Below are 17,626 nucleotides of genomic sequence, written 5' to 3'. Positions count from 1 at the left end.
CTTATCCAGAAGCAGTGTCCTTCCTATGGAAAAGCGTGTCTGTGCATCCTGAGGTCACGGGCTTCTTCAGTCTCTCCCAGAGGAGCGCCCAGTTTGCCGAGGACGTCTGGTTGTTCGTCCCTTGGGACATGGAGTCTGCACAGATGGACTGATATGCTGGAATACTTGTATTGGTGTGGTGTGCAAAAAAGCTCCAGAAAACAAAAACAAAAACAAAAACAGCCCCAAACAAAATCTATCCTCGCGTGCAGGCAGTTTGTGTGTTTGATTTGGTTCTGGAGAGCCACCCCACGAGAACCTTGGAACCTTGGAAACACTAAGCATTTCATAGGTGTTAGAGCCTCACTGTTGCCAAGGTGTATGTGGGATGCCACGTAGGGCGCAAAAATAAAGGTGGCGGCATCCTTGCCTCCCAGGAACTCGGTCAGGGAATGATGAGAGCACACAGAAGCTCCAATCTCTGGTACAAGGTCTCTCAGTGAGACAAAGGCTCAGGGCATGTAGGGGGAGGAAAGACTATTTGGTGGGATGATCAGAGGGGTCAGCGTGGAGGCCAGAGGTGTGATCTGGATTTAGGAGGGACAGGGGGTTGTCATCAGATGAGGAGGTTGGACTTTGCTGGGAGGAGTGACTTGGGCACAGACCTCAATGTGGGTGCGTAGAAGACAGGATGTGGTGTGTGGGGTGGGGAGAATCTCAGACACACTCTTGGGACTGTTCTGTGGTCTGTGGGGGTGTGTGTGTCTATGGGAAGAGGCTGAGTCAGGGGAAATCAGGTGCGGGTCTAAGGGTACAGGGCCTTCTGACCCGAAGGAAGAAATTAGAACCGTACTAAGTGCAGGGGAGAAGGAAGAAAGGCAGTAGGAAAGGCAGTACTGTAGGGAGCACAGAAAGGAAAAACCTAAGAAAGATCCCTGGCATGTGTGCTCAGTGGTTAGAGAGTCGGCTCATGTGCCGATGGGTCTTAGGTTCAATTCTTGTTCAAAGGTATGTACCAGGGTTGCAGGTTTGATCCCCAGCCCTGGTGGAGCATACACAGGAGGCAACTAATTAATGTGTGTGTGTGTGTGTGTGTGTGTGTGTGTGTGTGTGTGTGTCTCGTTTGCTCCCTACCCCCTCGTTTCCTCCCTGCTCATTCCCTCCCTCCCTTCCACTCTCTCAAAATCAGTGGTAAAAATATCCTAGAGTAAGGATTGGGGGAGAAAAATGTGAATACCTTTGAGTCTGATTCCTGTCTTTCTGCTGCTGTCAAACTGATTGATGGGGGAAGCCCGTCTGCTCATGTGGGCTGGAACTTTGGGAAGACTGTCGAATTTTTTTCTCATATCTTTATTACAGAATGTGAAATATCTTTATTCCTGAATGCGAAATCACGGAGGTATGCTGGATTTGGAAGAAGGTCCAATCACACCCTTCCTTTTCCCCATTCTCTTATTTGTTTTCATTACCTGCAAAGTCCTCCATGTAGAAAAATCATCGGTCACCTTCTCTCTCTTTCCTTTCTGGAAATTCACTGGGTGCTCTGGGAAAGGTCTAGGGGTGCCAGCAGGAAAGGGGAGACCTTGCTCTCAAGGAGCTCCAGGCTGAGACATGAGAGAAGAGAGGGCTCTGGGACAGGATGGAAGGTGAGGTGGTGGGGTTTCCCTGCAGAGGGAATGAATGAGGGGTTCTGGCTGGGGTAGTAGCTATATCACCACTGGGCTGTGGAAGGTGATGCAGGTTAGGGCTTACTGAAATATTTCCTACCCTCAGAGGTGACAAAGTATCTTTGAAACACTATAGCCTCTAAGTATGACAAATATATACTTATACTAGAGGCCCAGTGCACTAAATTCATGCATAGGAGTGGTCCCTCAGCCCGACCTGCACCCTCTTGCAGCCTGGGACCCCTCGCTCCTTATTGCCGTCTGCTTGCTCCTTACAGCTTGGCTTGCTGCTCCTTAGCACTGCTGCCCCCCCTCTCCCCCCCCCACCGCCCCGCGCTCCCCAGCTGTGAGCCCAGCTTCTGGCTGAGTAGTGCTCCCCCCGTGGAAGCACACTGACCACCAGGGGGCAGCTCCTGTGTTGAGCGTCTGCTCCCTGGTGGTGAGTGTGCATCGTCGCAACCAGTTGGTCGTCCTGCCATAAGGGTTTCTTAGGCTTTTATTATATAGATATAGTGTTTTGTTTGCACCCCCAGTTTGTACAACTGGTTTGGGGCAGAATACAGACTATCTTATTGTGTTGAAGTTATTAATCTGTGTATATCCAGTATTTGCCTATGGAATAAATTAGTAATGCTGTGGAAATACCTTTCACTATTTAAAAAATATAGGTAGGGGCTATTGAGATTAACTAAAAACTAATTCATGTAAGAGCTTTTTTGTCTTGACATCTCCCCTCTCTAAGGATACCAGAAGTACAACTATTGTGTGTATATGTTGGGGCTGCTGGTGGTGGTGGTGGTGGTGGTAGTGGGGTGTCTGCAAAACTTTTTGACCTTAAAAGGTACCACCTTTTCCCTCTCCCAGCACTTAGCACACAGCTTGGCACTTCAGTGTATTTCGAATGAATGAAGGGGGCAAATGATCGGGTATAGGAGCAGAGCTACCTACAGAGCTCATTCATGTGTCCCACCATCCCCTTAGGTTGAATGCCGCACTCCCATCGCCCAGCTCTGATAATGGCGAGGAGGCACCATAAGGCCTGGGGCTTGGGGCCTTTCCTGCCTGTGTTCTCCCAGCTCTGAGAACCATTAGGGAGTAAAGTTCAGCCCAGTACAGTGCCCCAGGTGCGAGCCTGTTATCGGAGGGACCACTTTCAGCTCCGACCCGGGCCCTTCATTTAAAGTAGGGGTGAGGAACCTTTTTTCTGCCAAGTGCCATTTGAATATTTATAACATAATCTGTGGGCCATATAAAATTATCAACTCAAAAATTAGCCTGCTTGGTTAAAGGTTTAATTAACCCACCCCTCATGCTGAAGCTGGGCCAGACCAAATGATTTCTCAGACCATACGGCCCCCGGGCCAGATGTTCCCGACCCTCATGGAAGAACTAGCTTTTGGACAGAGTGACTAATGCCCTCAGCACAAGCCACAGTCTCACTTCTCACAGGGAGGTTCAGCCCCGTCTGTGGATTGCCTGGGGTAAACATCAAAACCTACCTCTGGAATCTGTTTCCTGGCTTGGCCGTCCTCCCAAGCGGTCCCCTAGGGTGGAAGCAGTGACTGCCTGGAAGTGAGCGCTCGAATGTGAGAAGGATCCCACTTAGGCGCAGTCTCAGTGGGAAAGGGGCATGAGATCATTTTGTTCCCATGTTCGCTTCTGAAGCCCTTTGTCCTTCTGGAATTGGCAGGCTTGCACTTTTCCTGAGTCCTGTAAGCTATTGTTTAGAGTCAATCAAGAAGAATGTTGGGCTTGCGTGTGCGTGTGTGCACTCCCGTGAAAGTTCATAGACACACTCATGTTCACACATGCACCCAGTCACACTGACAGGCAGACTCATTCAGGCACACACAGGAAAGCCATGCCCATATTGAACTCGGCAGAGATGGCAGTGTCCAGTGGGAAGTTTTACTTTGAAGGTGATATTAGGGAGTGGGGTCTGCATTTTTAATTTGGCTTTTGGCTTTTTTTTTTTTTTTTTTTTTTTTTTTTTAACTGCAGACTTGTATTAGAATAGAAAAGACCATTAGCAAGAGATAAGGGACAATATTTCCTTTTAAAAAATATGATTTTATTAATTTCAAAGAGAGGAAGGGAGAGGGAGGGACAGATAAAAACATCAATGATGGGAGAGAGAATCATCGATTGCTTCCTGTACACCCCCTACTGGGAATGGAGCCCACAACCGAACATGTGCCCTAATCTGGAATCGAACTATGACCTCCTGGTTCATGGGTTGATGCTCAACCACTAAGCCACACTGGCCAGGCCATAATATTTCCTTTATGTGTCAACATTATGCATGGGTCCAGCACAGGGTATGGGTGCAGGCTATCCACAATCAGATTCAAAACGTTTGATGCCATGGTGCCAATGTTTGGCTGCTGCAACTGAAAATAAAAATGACAGCTTTATCTGCTACTGAGATTACACACACACACACACACACACACACACACACACACACAAGGGTATTTTCCTTAACAATTGGGCATACTCTTGCTCAAATTATTAGGAAAGAAGAAATACTTTCCTTATTTGGTCAAGATACTATTGGTAAGTAGGTGGCAAGGGATAGGAATTGAGACATATTGGTCATGTCTCCATGTACTTCACCTGATTTTCTGGCCAGTGATGACTTGACCAATCACTGAATGAGCAGAAGTCTCCCCAGGAAGATACGGATGAGGCACCTGACAGAGAAGATGTATCCGCCTGAGGAAGGAGGTGCCCAGACGTTCATCTGAGCTCTGCAGAAGGGTCTGGGCCGTTGCTCCTTTCTTAGCTGTTTGGGAAGGCTCAGTGATTGTTGTTCTGTTACAGAATGTGCCACAGGAAATAGGCTGCAGGGCGTGTATGGGGAAAGACCAATGGGTTCTCGAAACCCAACACCAGCTATTCCCACAGTGACGGGAGGCATCAGAGGTCACTGTGGCCTCAGCCCAGAGCACAGGACTGTCCCAGGGCGTGGACTTTTAAAAATGGAGTTTATTTATAGACGGTGCCCCTGGGGCCAGAACTTGTAACTGTTCCCTGTCAGGCCCCACCCCTTGGTCAGCACAGGACTCTACAGTTACTGGTGTGTCTTAAATTGGGGCTGAGAACTCTTGGAGGCCCCTGTCACTGACATGCGTCTGTCATTTGTTTTAATTGCTTTACTCTGGCATATATATATTGAAGAGTTAAAAAGAACATTTGTAAAGCTAACACCCAATTAAGAAATCAACACTACAATTACCTTAGACACTCCCCCATTTCCTCTGAAGTGAAGAGTGTTTCCAACTTTTTGTCTTAACCAGTATTTGCTGTTCTTATTTTTATCACCTATATATGCATTCCTAAACAGTCCTATATAATAAAAGTATAATATGCTAAGTGACCAACTGTTCCGTTGACCGTTTGGTCGACCGCTTGAACAGTTGCTATGATGTGCACTGACCACAAGGGGCAGATGCTCCAACTGGTAGGTTAGCTTGCTGCTGGGGTCCGGCTGATCAGGACTGGGTGAGAGGGCTGGACACATCCTGGAGCCCTCCCACAGTCCCTCTCTGGCTGGCCAGCCTCATCGGCCCCCACCACTGGCCAGGCCGAGGGACCCCACCCATGCATAAATTCATGCACCAGGCCTTTAGAATGTATAGGTTTTGGAAATTGAGTACCAAGTACAAACACAGCTTTGGGAAGCTCCCCATTGAAACTTATGCAAAGGATCCCCAGAGAAGCACAGGCTCCCCAACAATTGTCATTCTTGCTAGTCATACTTCTCCACCATCAATGCTGCAAGAAGCCCATGTCCTCACTGCTCCCTGCACTGTGTATCACTTTGTTCATGGGGTTTCCATGCACAGTCGCACCTATAATACAAAGGGGTTGTAGAAAGTTCAGAGAATTATAAAAGGGGGCTCCTTATAACATTCTAATTAAGCAGGGGTCCTTAACCAGAGGCACAGAGAGAAATTTCAGGTGGCTCACAAACCCTTTGAAAGGGAAGGCATTGCGTTCTTTGGGGTGAGAGGGTCCATCATATTTCCAGGGAAATTTGTGGACCTTCCTCCCCCATAAGGATAAGGAATAATGTGGCCATTGTGATAGGTTGTGTGTGCTTGTTTCTAAGTGAATCTTGAGGCTGTTGCAGATTTATTGAAACGCATTTGTGTATGAGTCTGCACTGACTTTTTACCTCTGAGTGTGCCTCACTGTTGCAAGGGAAATGAGCAGGAAGTTACCAGGGTGGAATCCTTGATTACATGTGGGTGGCCTAGCAGGCTTTGCATTTTCTCTGAAACCTACGTCTCGTCTCCTTCTCTTGACCCAGAGTAACTAGAATGCTCAAGGGGAGGGAAAATTGGAATGGTTGTTGTAGTTTCAAAACAGATGATCTCACTGCCTAAATTCCGCTTTATGAAATTCCACTTTATGCAAAAGAAACCCTTTGCTTTAGAAATATAATGGGTCTTTGGGGAAACAGATCCAAATGCCCATTTAGTGAGGGTGGGAACAGATTTGTCAATGTTGCAGCTAACTCCCTGGAAACAAAATACAACTATTGTCACACCAACCTCGTAGTTATTTCCTAAGAGATATGGCAATTTAAATTTATAACGGGATATGCACTTCTTCAAAGGGGGCGAGTCATTATGCTTTCTCTAAGCTGACTCATGTGAGGGACTTTCAGCTTTGTTCAGCCATGTAAGGGCATTGTGGGATTCTCTAGCTGAGAGATACTGAGTTTCATCCTGTCCATCTTCCTGTTTCAGGTGAGTTGACCGAGGGGCCAACTGCCCATGGTTTCTTCAACTTGTCAGGCTCAGCTGGACCTAGAATGCCAGCGGAAGACGCAGCTATTTAATGATTATGGCTTGAATATATAAATAGATGAAGATTATTTTTAAGAAATCATAATCAGAAGACATTTCCTAGAGAATTCTCATTTGGATCATACATTTCATTTTAAAAAAATGACCCTTGACCACTGTCTTAACCCCCACTCTTCTTTGAAATGTACTATTTCCTGGGGTTCGGGGTGGGAGACGGGGTTTTCAGAGCCTGGAACCCTAATGTATGCAAAAGGCGCTTTCATGGGTCTGTGTTGTTCTTTATATCTCATAAATTCAGAATTATTAAGTATTCAGTTTTTTCTCAAAAGTTTTTAGTTTCTTCTTGTAGTCAAATGCGAACAATTCTGGGGTTTTTGTTCTTTTTCTTTTTACAAAACTTTGTGAAGAAAACCAGGAGTTTGAGTTTGGCTGTTGAAAGTCCTTGGGGATTAAGAAGAGGAAACTAGGGGAATGGCTAAGATTTGGAACTGCAGGCTGCCTTGTCTCTTCTCCTTGGTTGAGAGCCAGACAGAATAAGGATAACATTTATTTAGAAACTGAGTTTTATTAAGGAAGGTAATTTACAGGTAAATTTAAGCTTTATGGACTTGGTTCTGGATTCCATTCCTGAACTTGCCATTACTCACTGCTGATTTCTTCCAATTCTTGTTATTCAACATCTTTAAAGAGAGGGGTAGGGTCTGATTATCTCCAAGGGCACTTAGCGTCCCTGTGTCTGGTTTTCACATTGTGGAATTGGCAGACAGGCTGCTCTGGAGCTGCTGGTAGCAGGATGGTACCTCTCCTGAGATTGGAGGCCGAGGGTTGCCAGCTGTGTCACTGCCTGGTGCTCCAGGATTGTTTACTCCACCTTAACATTTCCCTTGTTTACCCTTTTTATGATCCCAGCCCCCTCAGGGTCATTCAGTGTTGGGAGAATCTTGCTCACCTGCTGATGTGTCCCCCTGCACTGACACCTGTCATTTCTCTTCTTTGTCAGTGTGCTGCTGCAGGGTAACATCTGGACTGGGCTCCTGGACCCTTGGATGCTGGTCTACCATACCCACAAGTTCCTGGATTGATTTGTTGAAAGCAGTAAGTAATCTCCATATTTCTAGTTTTCAAGCAACTGTAGACCGTGGAATCTGAGGGGTTGTGGCTGGAGGGGTTGTGGCCAGCAGCCACAAAGCCCAATGAGGGCGGCTGATGGATGCCTCCCTCTACAGCCAGCTCCCTCACACCGAGCTCCCAGAGCCTTGGCGAGGCAGCTGTGACTGCAGACACAGCCTCTCTGCCCCCAGCATCATGATCATCACGGGGCCTTCCAAATCTGCCTCCTTGGAGCATCTTTGTTCCACTGCCAGGGCCAAACGTGATTCTCTCTCTTTACTGGCCGTTAGGAAAAGTCTCTTTAGGGGCAAGTGCAGAGGCTGTTCCCTCTGCCCGATACCGTCGTCTCCAGCATGTTCCTCCTCATGCATCAAGTCTTGTCCTAATGCAACCCCTAAATGTCAACCCTTTTTAGAGAGCCCTTATCTGATGGCCTTGTTTAAGGACATTTTCCCCCCAACCTCAGGTACTCTCTTAGTCAGACGCTTGCTTCCATCTTTCTTTGCCTTTACAACAAGATAGGTCTCTTCAGTCACTTGGTATACCAACCATCCATACATCCAACATCCATACATACAACCATCCATCCATACATACAACCATCCATACATACAACCAGCCAGCCAGCCAATGACTATTTGAGCATGTTATGCCAGTGGCTAAGGTAGGCACAGTCCATACTGTCACGGAATTTCCATGGAGAAAGAAAAAGGCCAAGTAGAGACCTCAACAAATGATCGCAAGTCTATCTGAGTAGTCTTTGTTGTAAATGCTCAAAGGCAGTGTCATCTGGAGGTATTGTTCAAATACAGGTCCTGATTGGCTAGGTCTAGGTGGGGCCTGAGAGTCTGCATTTCTAACCAGCCCGGGGTGATGCCCATGCTGCCAGCATGTAGATCACACTTGGAGAAGGGAGGTCTAAGCCTCCCAGTGCATAGGAGATGTGGCCTCGAGTGTGGCTCTTGGTGAACTGCCTGAGCTGTGTATTGGTAAAGCCGCCAAGAGACCCCTCGGGGCTGTGTCTGGCTTCAGCGGCGTGAGGCTGCGGGGTCTGGGACATGAGCCTGGCTGGAAAGTATGGCAGCCTGTTCCTCACACCTGTGTCTGTGGGCTTGTACCTCATGTTATTGTAGGTTGTGGTTTTGTCAATGAAATTCTACCTTAACGAATGTGCTTTTTAGATTTATGAGACGAAATCCTGTGGGGGCCTCTACAGTGTGGCTACTCCATAAGTTAGTATTTCTGAAAAGACGAGGTATTTTCTTTGTTCCCAAGTGCAGGCTGTGTCAGTTGGGCTAAAGCGGCATTTCTGTGGGGCGTGGAGAAGAGAGACCATGCTGGCAGCTGCAGACTGACCACAGAAACCTCAGGGCCGGCAGAGTGAGGAGCCCAGGCACGTCTGCCAAAGCGGTGTCCTGAGTCCGGGCAGGGAACAGGCCTGGGCGGTTCTCCTAAGGCACCTGTGTGGCTGCAGGCTCGGCCCCCTGGCATTGCTGCAGTCAGACCTTTCAAAGGTCGGTTTTAGTTTTCACAAGAAGCCAGCTGGAGTCTCCCCTTGAGTAGTTAATAGTTTTAACAGCCATTTATGGAGTACTTACACCGCACGAGGCACTGGGCAAAGTGCCTGTCACAGGGTCTGCTGCTTTAAACCTCCCCATCGCCCATTAGGCAGGTTGTCACTGGGCTGAGGTCGGGGTGAGGTAATTCACCCGGGGCCACACAGCAGGTAGGGTCAGGGTCAGAGGTTCAGCCTGTGGGGCCCCGGGTGGCTGATTATTTCTGTTATTTCCTTCTGTCTCCACCCCCCACTCCCACCTCCGTTTATACCCTGGGGTATGGCCCTTCCCTGTGAGCCAGCTCTAACGTATTGTTTCTACAGCACGTTAGCCCCTTGAGTTAAGGGACCAGCTTGGTCAATGTGGGCAAAGGTGAACAGGGAAGAGAAGAGTGTGTGTTCGTTTTGGAGGCCAACGTCTTACCCCAGGTCTGCGGCCTCCGCCAGCCTCCCAGGGACAGCTCTGCACCGGGACTGTGCTCACTGCCGGCGGGCTGAGAGCCAGTGCTGAAGCCTGGTCCTCACCGCTGGGAGGCAGCAGCCGAGGGCTCCGCTTCCTTCAGTGTGTTTTGAAAGCCGTTTCCTCCCTTCCTTCCTTCCTTCCTTCCTTCCTTCCTTCCTTCCTTCCTTCCTTCCTTCTTCCTGTGATATTTATTTATTTATTTATTTATTTAAATTCTTTATTGTTTACAGTGTTACATATAGTATTCCATATGTCTCCTTTCCACCCCTAGGACGTGCCCTCACCCGCCCAGTGTCTGTGTCCATTGGTGATGCTGCTATGCATACATGGAAGTCCTTTGGTGGATCTCCTTCCTCTCCCCTGAAAGCCATTTTCTGGCCACTCTGTGGGATTTCTTTATCAAAGACAATCTGCAAATAACCTCTCTGTGCCCAGGGTTATTTCGTCTGTTCTGCATCAGATATGGTCTTCTCAGGGGTTTTTCAGTGAGGTTCCTCGAGTTTGGCTTCATGTGTATGCTGGGTCACTCTGCCCCCAAGGCAGAATTAAGTTGAACCCACATAGCTGGGTTTCCGTGGCATGGTATGCGCTCTGACTCTTAGGTTCTGGGCTACGGCAGTACCATTTCTTCCACTGAATGCAAGCTCTGTGCTACTAAATCTGTGCCCGCACCTCCATACTGGGATGGAATTAGATCTTAAAAGCAGTCCTTTTTGCTTCTTTAGGCTTCAGGGGTTATGCTTGCTTTTCCACCCAGAGTCCAGGCTCCAAAGCTAGTGGGAATGGGAAACACCTCCCAGCTCCATGGAGCACTAATGCCTCAGTTTCTCAGACAGGCATTGATGACTAGAAGCTTCTCTTTTCTGGGCCCATTTTCTCAACAGGGAAAAGAGGGAGAATACTTGTACTTGGCAGTGAGAGTTGTTTTAGATGTGATGCTTTTAGGGTACTGTGTACTGCGTTTGGCCATTGATTCTTCGTTTCCCCTGTGTCTGGCTGAATTCCCTCCATCTGAGCTCTTTTCCCGTGTCCGAAGCCAATTTCTCCATCTGTAGAAATGAACCCATTGAGGGCAAAGCTTATGTTTCATCCATACCAGCACTCAGCCTTGAGTTTAAATCTTTGTTAAATGAATGCGACAATGTAATTTCCGTTCTTCCACTTGCTGACCTAAAGCTAGCTTAGCCTGGCCGGTGTGGCTGAATGGTTGACCATTGACCTGTGAACCAGGAAGTCCCAATTTGATTCCTGATCAGGGCACATATCCAGGTTGTGGGCTCAATCTCCAGTAGGAGGATATGCAGGAAGCTGCTGGTCAGTGATTCTCATCATTGATGTCTCTCTCTCTCTTTCTCTCCCTCTCCCCCCGCCCCCTTTCCCTCTCCCTCTCTGAAATCAATTAAAAAAAAAAAAAGTAAATCCACTGTTTAAAGAGCACTGAATTATAGGCACTGCCGGTGGGTCCCTGCACAAACACAGGTGATAACAGTGGTCAAATTGGTCTCTGCTCGTGACCAGTCTTCACAAGTAAGCACACGGCAGGTGCTTCCTAGCCTTTTGTGGACGACAGAAGCCCTCCTCCCTGGGGCCGTCAGTTATCTGCAGTCATGGGAGAAAAAGTACAATCCGGCCTAGAACAAGTTTTGTTTGGATTTCTTTAAAATGTCTTTTTACTTTACAAAGTTACAAAAGTAATTTACAACCTGTTGGTTTTTTTTTGTTTTGTTTTGTTTTTTTTTTTAAAGAAGATGAAAGGAATAGATTTATAAAAAGGGAAGAAAGAAGTTTCCCTCATACTATTCTTTGTGCTGCAACTTCTGCCAAAGTTTCAGCCTCTCCGCCAGTGTTATATGCCAGGCTTGGGACTGGCTCCTCTCATTGTACCAGACTATCCCTTTTTAAAAACAATCACAATGTAGTACATTTTAGGGTGCCAGGGGATGGAGACACAGTCCTCTTACCCCTTCCGTACAGAGTGATTCAGATACGGTCCTGCCGGCCTTGCTTGCTGCTCCTGCCTCACCGCAGAACTCTATATCAATCTCTGTCCTTCAGAATGTTTCAACCCCAGAACCAGCCCTGCTCACCGGGCAGCTGGGCTGGGTCTGCAGCCCGGAGCCCGCGCTGAGTGCCAGGGAACTGGGATTCTGATCCATTTTATTCCTTGTCTGAAATAGTACGTCCATGGTGACATCCAATCATAGCTCTTTTCTCATTTGGGACCTGCAGAGGCAGGTTTCTCTTTGTTAAGAAAGAAAAGCCTAAAAAGCATGCTTTCTAATTGAAGGAATTTCTAGTCAGCTGGGAATTAGCCAGTTTCTATTTCTTCTCAGAGCCCTTACCTGGCTCAAGAACAATAAATGATATTAATCCCATTTGCTTTTGCAGAGAAGGAAAAATATTTCCAAGATGGTATCAGAACTCTAAAAATAAAGCCTTCCTGACCCTTTTGTGTGTGAGAAAGCATGTTTATTTTTATTTTTTAAAAACAAAATAAGATAGTATAACAATGTTCTATGCAACATATTTTAAAAGACTAATATCATAGACTTTGATTCCATGCTAATATAAACCTACATAGACTTTGATTTCCTGCTAATTTAAACCTGTTGAAAGACTGCATATTATTTGTTTGCATTAATGGTCACATGTATTTTACATGAAAAGTTACATTTTACACGTTTTCATTTTCTTGTTGCTAGCTGGGCTTCTTCTCCTCCCTCCCCTTTTTCTTTTCTTTTTGGTAATAAGGCAGTGAGCATATTTATAATACTTATTTGTAGACCATGTGGGAATTTCTGTAGAATTTCAAGGTCCAAAGATACTACCTTTAAAAATCTACCTTTTAGGAGATGACATAATTTATATTCCCAACAACTGTGTGGGGACCCTCGCTAGCACAGACTGTTGTTAATCTATACAATTGCTGTTACTTTGAAAACTAAATGTATGTTTACAGGCTTCTAAAAAAACTTGACCAAGCCAGGTCTGGAGTTTACAGGGCTTCAAACAAAGTCTCTCACCAGCAGGGGTTGCCAGAACAACCTTACTGGTCCTTCGGTTCAGAACCTCATCACAAAGCTCCCCTGGACTTGGCCGGTTCTCTCCGAGGGCTCCTTGTCTCTGCTTCCCGCCTGGTCTTGTTTGTGCCCAGTGGTGCCGAGTTGTTGATAGATGCTCAGTGGCGGTCGCTACTGCTCAAGCGCATGTGAGAGAGGAGATGTGGGTCAGGCTGGAGGCTGCTCCTTGCTGCCCATGGCAACTGTAGCCTCTCCTGCCGGCTCCACTCCCTCCATTCTTGCTCAAAGGGAAGCTCTCCGGCGCACTTGCCGTGGCCATGCTGGGCAGTCTGTGGCCGGGGTCTCCCAGGCACCCTGTGTGACTCTGTGACATTTGTCAGAAGCACATTTCTCCGGGTCAGAGTCACGGTCCCTCCCTGTCATTTGGCAGGCATCTGTGGCAGGTCTCACATTTAACAAGAGTGGATGATGACAGGAGACGATAACAGGCTGATAAAATTCCCTGTGGGGAGAGCTTTGCTGACCCGCCCACCTTGGAAACAGGCTTCCTCTGTGCAGCGGCCGGTGCCCTGTCTGTCGGATTTCTGCATCTGAGTGTTTAGGCCTCTATGTTGGGCCAGAACCATTTCTAGCGCAAAACTTCAGCTGATCTATGCTCTTTCCATCACAAGTCATGTTTTCTATCTCTGGATGGATCTCCTGGGCAGCCTACCTGGTGGTGGGCTTCAGTGTTGAGTAGATGCAACATCTGTCAAAAGCAATCACAGCTCTTTCCTCGGGGTCAGCTGGGGCTGCCTTGACCTCTGTACCGTGGACCTGCTGAGACTGAGAGTAGAGGGTACACTCTGAGTGAAAACCCCACTCATTTCCGGCAAATGTTGACAGAATGAAAAAGCAGAAGCTCCAAAGAGGCCTTCCTCTAAAACAATCCATCTTGACAACAGCCACGGGGCTTGGCCTGGGCCTTCTTCGCGAGACCACATAGTAGTTAGGACAGTAGCTGTCTCCCCCAGATGTTTTGTTCAATGGAACTATTTGAGCGATGGAAAAACAAAACAAAACTATTAGACGCCCTTCTGAGAGCAGAGGCAATCAGTTAAGTGGCTGCTGCTCTGTAGCTGGAGCGCATCCCTGCACCCATGGACTGCGTTTGGCAGTGTGTCTCTGGGCCAGCTGCATGGCTCCCAGGAGACAGAAGGGCAATTGCATGAAGATGTTAGGGAAAGTGATGAGGTGGGAGGAGGGAGGGCGAGACCCTTATGCGGCAACTGAGTTTCCAGGGCAGGGTTCAGGCTTTGCTGCCTTGAGCTCACAATCCAGCTGCTGCTGCTGCTGCTTGGACATACTATGGTGTGGATGACTCAGACATCTGGAAGGTGGCCCTGGTGATTTCACTGCTAGATCAGAGGCAGCAAAAAGGCCCTGGGGGTGGGGGTGGCTGCTGGGGAGGGTTTACGGATGAAGTGCTTACGGGTTTGGATGCTAGCGTACTGGGACCCTGGGATCTGCTAATGACTTAGTAACTTGGGACAGATTTTATTTTTATTACTGAAAAAAAAGATTAGAGTTCTGCTCCAAGTAAGTTCAGTCTGACACGGAGGGCATTGGATTTACCTTTAGGGGTCCCTTGGTCAAAGGACAAAGTTTTTCTTAAGGGTGTCCCGGGTGATTCTGGGGGGTCAAGGGGCAGACGCTAGGCTCCACTAACCCACTTCTCAAAGAGGATGAAAACCCCACTCGTTTCCAAACAAGGGAATTAAGGTCCGTGTTCGTTTCGATTGCTATTGTCACAAATGACTACACCCATAGTGACTTAAAGTACCGCAAATCTATTGTCTTATAATTTTGTAGATTAGAAACCTGATAGGAGTCTCACTGGGTTAGAATCAAGGTGTGGGCAGGGCTGGGTTCCTTCTGGGGGCTCTGGACTATTTTTGTACAGGCCACCACTCCCCGGCTCATCAAAACTCCATCAGCGCCTTTGCCTAAACTTCCAACGGAGTCTCGACTGAGCGCGGGGCAGGTGTCCTGTTGGCGTGGAGGTAGAAGGGGAGCACATCAGCTGGGCCTGTGAGTGAGTCGACCCTGACAATGGGTTCTGTATGGGGAGAGGGGTCCTTCCTCATTCCACAGATGTCACCATGCAAAATGCTTTGCAAATTGAATCTGAATTTGTGTTGTTTTAAAATATTTTGAAATAACGTTCATCTTACAGAAAAGATGAATTGAAAGACTATGAAGAACTCCTCTGTAGCCTGACCTAAATTTATTTGTTGTTTGTTTTGCCACCTTTGCTTTATCATTCTCCATATTATAGATGCTCCTTCCTGAACCATGCGAACGTTACACACACTATGCACCTTTTCCTCTTAACTCAGTAGTTCCCGACCTTTTTAATGCTGTCACCCTTTAATACAGTTCCTCATGTTCTGGTGCCCCCCAACCATAAAATTATTTTCATCGCGACCCACAGGTTGAGAGCCGCTAGCAGGGTCACCTAAGACCATCGGAAAGCACAAGTATTTACATTACGATTCATAACAGTAGCAAAATTACAGTTATGAAGTAGCAACAAAAATAATTTTGTGGTTCGGGGTCACCACAACATGAGGAACTATTAAAGGGTTGCGGCATTAGAAAGGTTGAGAACCACTGCTCTAACTGCTTCAGCATGTTTTTCCTAGGAATGAGAGCTTTCCTTTCATCACTACAAGTCATTTAGCAAAAACAGGACCTATAACATCTACCTAATAAAAGAGTAACATGCTAATTGACTGTGCCTTCATGACACCCACCAGCCAATCAGAAGTGGGTATGCAGGTTAACCCAACAAAGATGGTGGGTTAATTTGCATACATTGGCTCCGAGAGGCTGGGGGCAGGACGCAGGCATTCCACACCACCCCAGCCACTCTGGGCCTCTGGGCAGCATGGAAAGGCGGAAAAGGCAGCTCCAGCCAGAGCGAAGGTGCTGCTGGCAGCCAGGGGAAGGAAGGCCCTTCTTGTACAAATCTTCGTGCATCGGGCCTCTAATCGATATATGTTGAATATGCAGCTCACATCCAAATTTTGCCACTTAGAACAATGATGTCCTTTAGAACAGCTCTTCCCCCTGACCTAGGGTTCACTATCAGGTTTGCCAGCTGGATCCAGGTGTCATGTCTCCTTAGTCCCTTTTACTTGGGAGCAGTTCCTCAGCTTTTCTTCGTCTTTCATGACATTGACATTTCTGAAGAGTGTAAGCCAGTCATTTCATAGCAATTTGGGTTTGTGTGATAATGCCTCACAATTAGATGTATTTTTTTTCAGGAATGTTATATAAATGAAGATTTGCATCTTTCACTGTACATCACATCCAGAGACACGTGGCGTCATTTTGTGCCGATACTGGGGATGCTAGCTTCGATCCTTTGGTTGATGTGGCGGTGAACTTGTATAATTTAACCTATCTGTCCTAAAGGAGTTGAGTGTTTAAAGTTGGGCATTTAAAGATGACGACTTTCTCCTCCTTTACAGTTAATGTCTAGTTTGTAAGTGCCTTTTGTACATTCAGGGATTTTTCTGAAGTGGGTACCCTTGTTCCGTTAAGGTGTGCTCTTGGATATAGGCAGCAGGGCTACCATCCTCAGAGCCCACAGAGAGCTCATGGCGAGGAAGGAATCACCCCGCAGTTGGAACAGAACATCACCTGTGCTCTTGCGGCCAGAGTAGCAAGCTCCATCTTGGAGATAGAAGCAAAACTGTCATGTGAACAGTGGGTATCCTCTGACTGCCTCGGACTGTCCTGGGTGCCCCTGAAGTACCTAGGGGCGGAAGAGATAGAATAGGATCTGGAGACACCTCTTCCTTGCACACATCTGACAGTTCTGTAAATGCTGAAGACGGTGGTCCAGCTGCTGTCCGCCTGCTGTCGCCGCATTTCTCTTTTGTGGATCTCTTCTCCTCTGACACTGACTTGTTGGGCCCATTTGGTCAGCTCGGGTAATGTTTGTGTACCATGCTAGTAGGACCCGGGATGCTGCTCCTGCACCAGCTCTGGGACTTCTTGTAGTTGTCTCCCTCAGAATTTAAGAGGCTGTCGTGTGGGGAGGACATGCTGCTTGGAGCTCTAGAGATTTTCAGTTTAGTTGGGGACAGTATTATCTTAGATTAAGGCTTCTCAGACCTCCTCCAGTTCAGGAACTGTTTTGTTGGACACTTGACCTTATCCCTGGAGCTGCCGTTCCCACTTGTCATCACAGAAGCAAACAAAATGACCATGTGCAATCCACTTTAGGGTCAATAGGGAAAACGGCACTCTCTGAAGATGAATAATACACATGATCACAAAAATGAAATAGTACTCATTATGAACAGTCGTATATCTTGACAGTCCTACCTGGTATGCTTTAAAAAGGTGGGAAACATATAAAAAGGAGTCTCACATAGCCCCTGACCTCAAGGATATGGCCTTTCTTTTAAAGGGACCGTTACTATTAAGTTGATTTATGGGTTCATTTATTTCATATATATATATATATATGCTTTGTTCTGGGCAGTTGAAATGCCTGATCCTATTTGTGGGGGTTACCCCTGCGTGACTGGGGACATGTCTGTCTGTATCCTTAGAAGGATCGGCAGCGACAGCCGGCCGTGAGCACATCCCAGTGACAGCCGGTTGGGAAGAGAAGTATGCTTGGGCAAATGTTCCCGGATCTTGTGCTTGTGCCTGAACTGGAGTGAAAGTTACAGGCACCCTTAGGAACAGAAGATTTGGAGACACTCCATCTCCCCTAAAAGGATGTTAGTAATTTAATTCCTTACCCTGCGCTGTGGTGTTAGCAGAAGCTTTTCAGGGTTGAGTACGGTCTTTGATTTTTTAAAGGCACGGATATATGTCACTAGCTCTTCTCCTATGGGATTTTTGCTCAAGGAAGGGGCTTTGGCTCACACAGCACCTTTTTTTGCATTGAGTCCTTTGTGCCTTGTACAGAAATGCTAGGTAAACATGGCCTGGTGGGGGTCATGGGGGAGAGC

At 47.2% G+C, this 17,626-nt stretch overlaps 1 protein-coding gene across 4 annotated transcripts in view; it reads left to right on the top strand.

Moving 5' to 3' along the window:
- The window catches only part of TLN2 (talin 2), a 401,618-nt gene that overhangs the window by 72,194 nt on the left and 311,798 nt on the right, over positions 1 to 17,626 (top strand). For all 4 annotated transcript variants that reach the window (XM_036440039.2, XM_036440034.2, XM_036439998.2 and 1 more), the window contains exon 2: positions 7,464 to 7,558. The gene's annotated coding sequence lies outside the window, so the exon portion shown is untranslated. The remainder of the gene's footprint in view (positions 1 to 7,463; positions 7,559 to 17,626) is intronic.

Source organism: Pipistrellus kuhlii, unplaced genomic scaffold, assembly GCF_014108245.1.
Source record: "Pipistrellus kuhlii isolate mPipKuh1 unplaced genomic scaffold, mPipKuh1.p scaffold_m20_p_1, whole genome shotgun sequence".
NCBI classification, from domain to species: domain Eukaryota; kingdom Metazoa; phylum Chordata; class Mammalia; order Chiroptera; family Vespertilionidae; genus Pipistrellus; species Pipistrellus kuhlii.
This window is presented reverse-complemented; position numbering and strand designations above follow the sequence as displayed.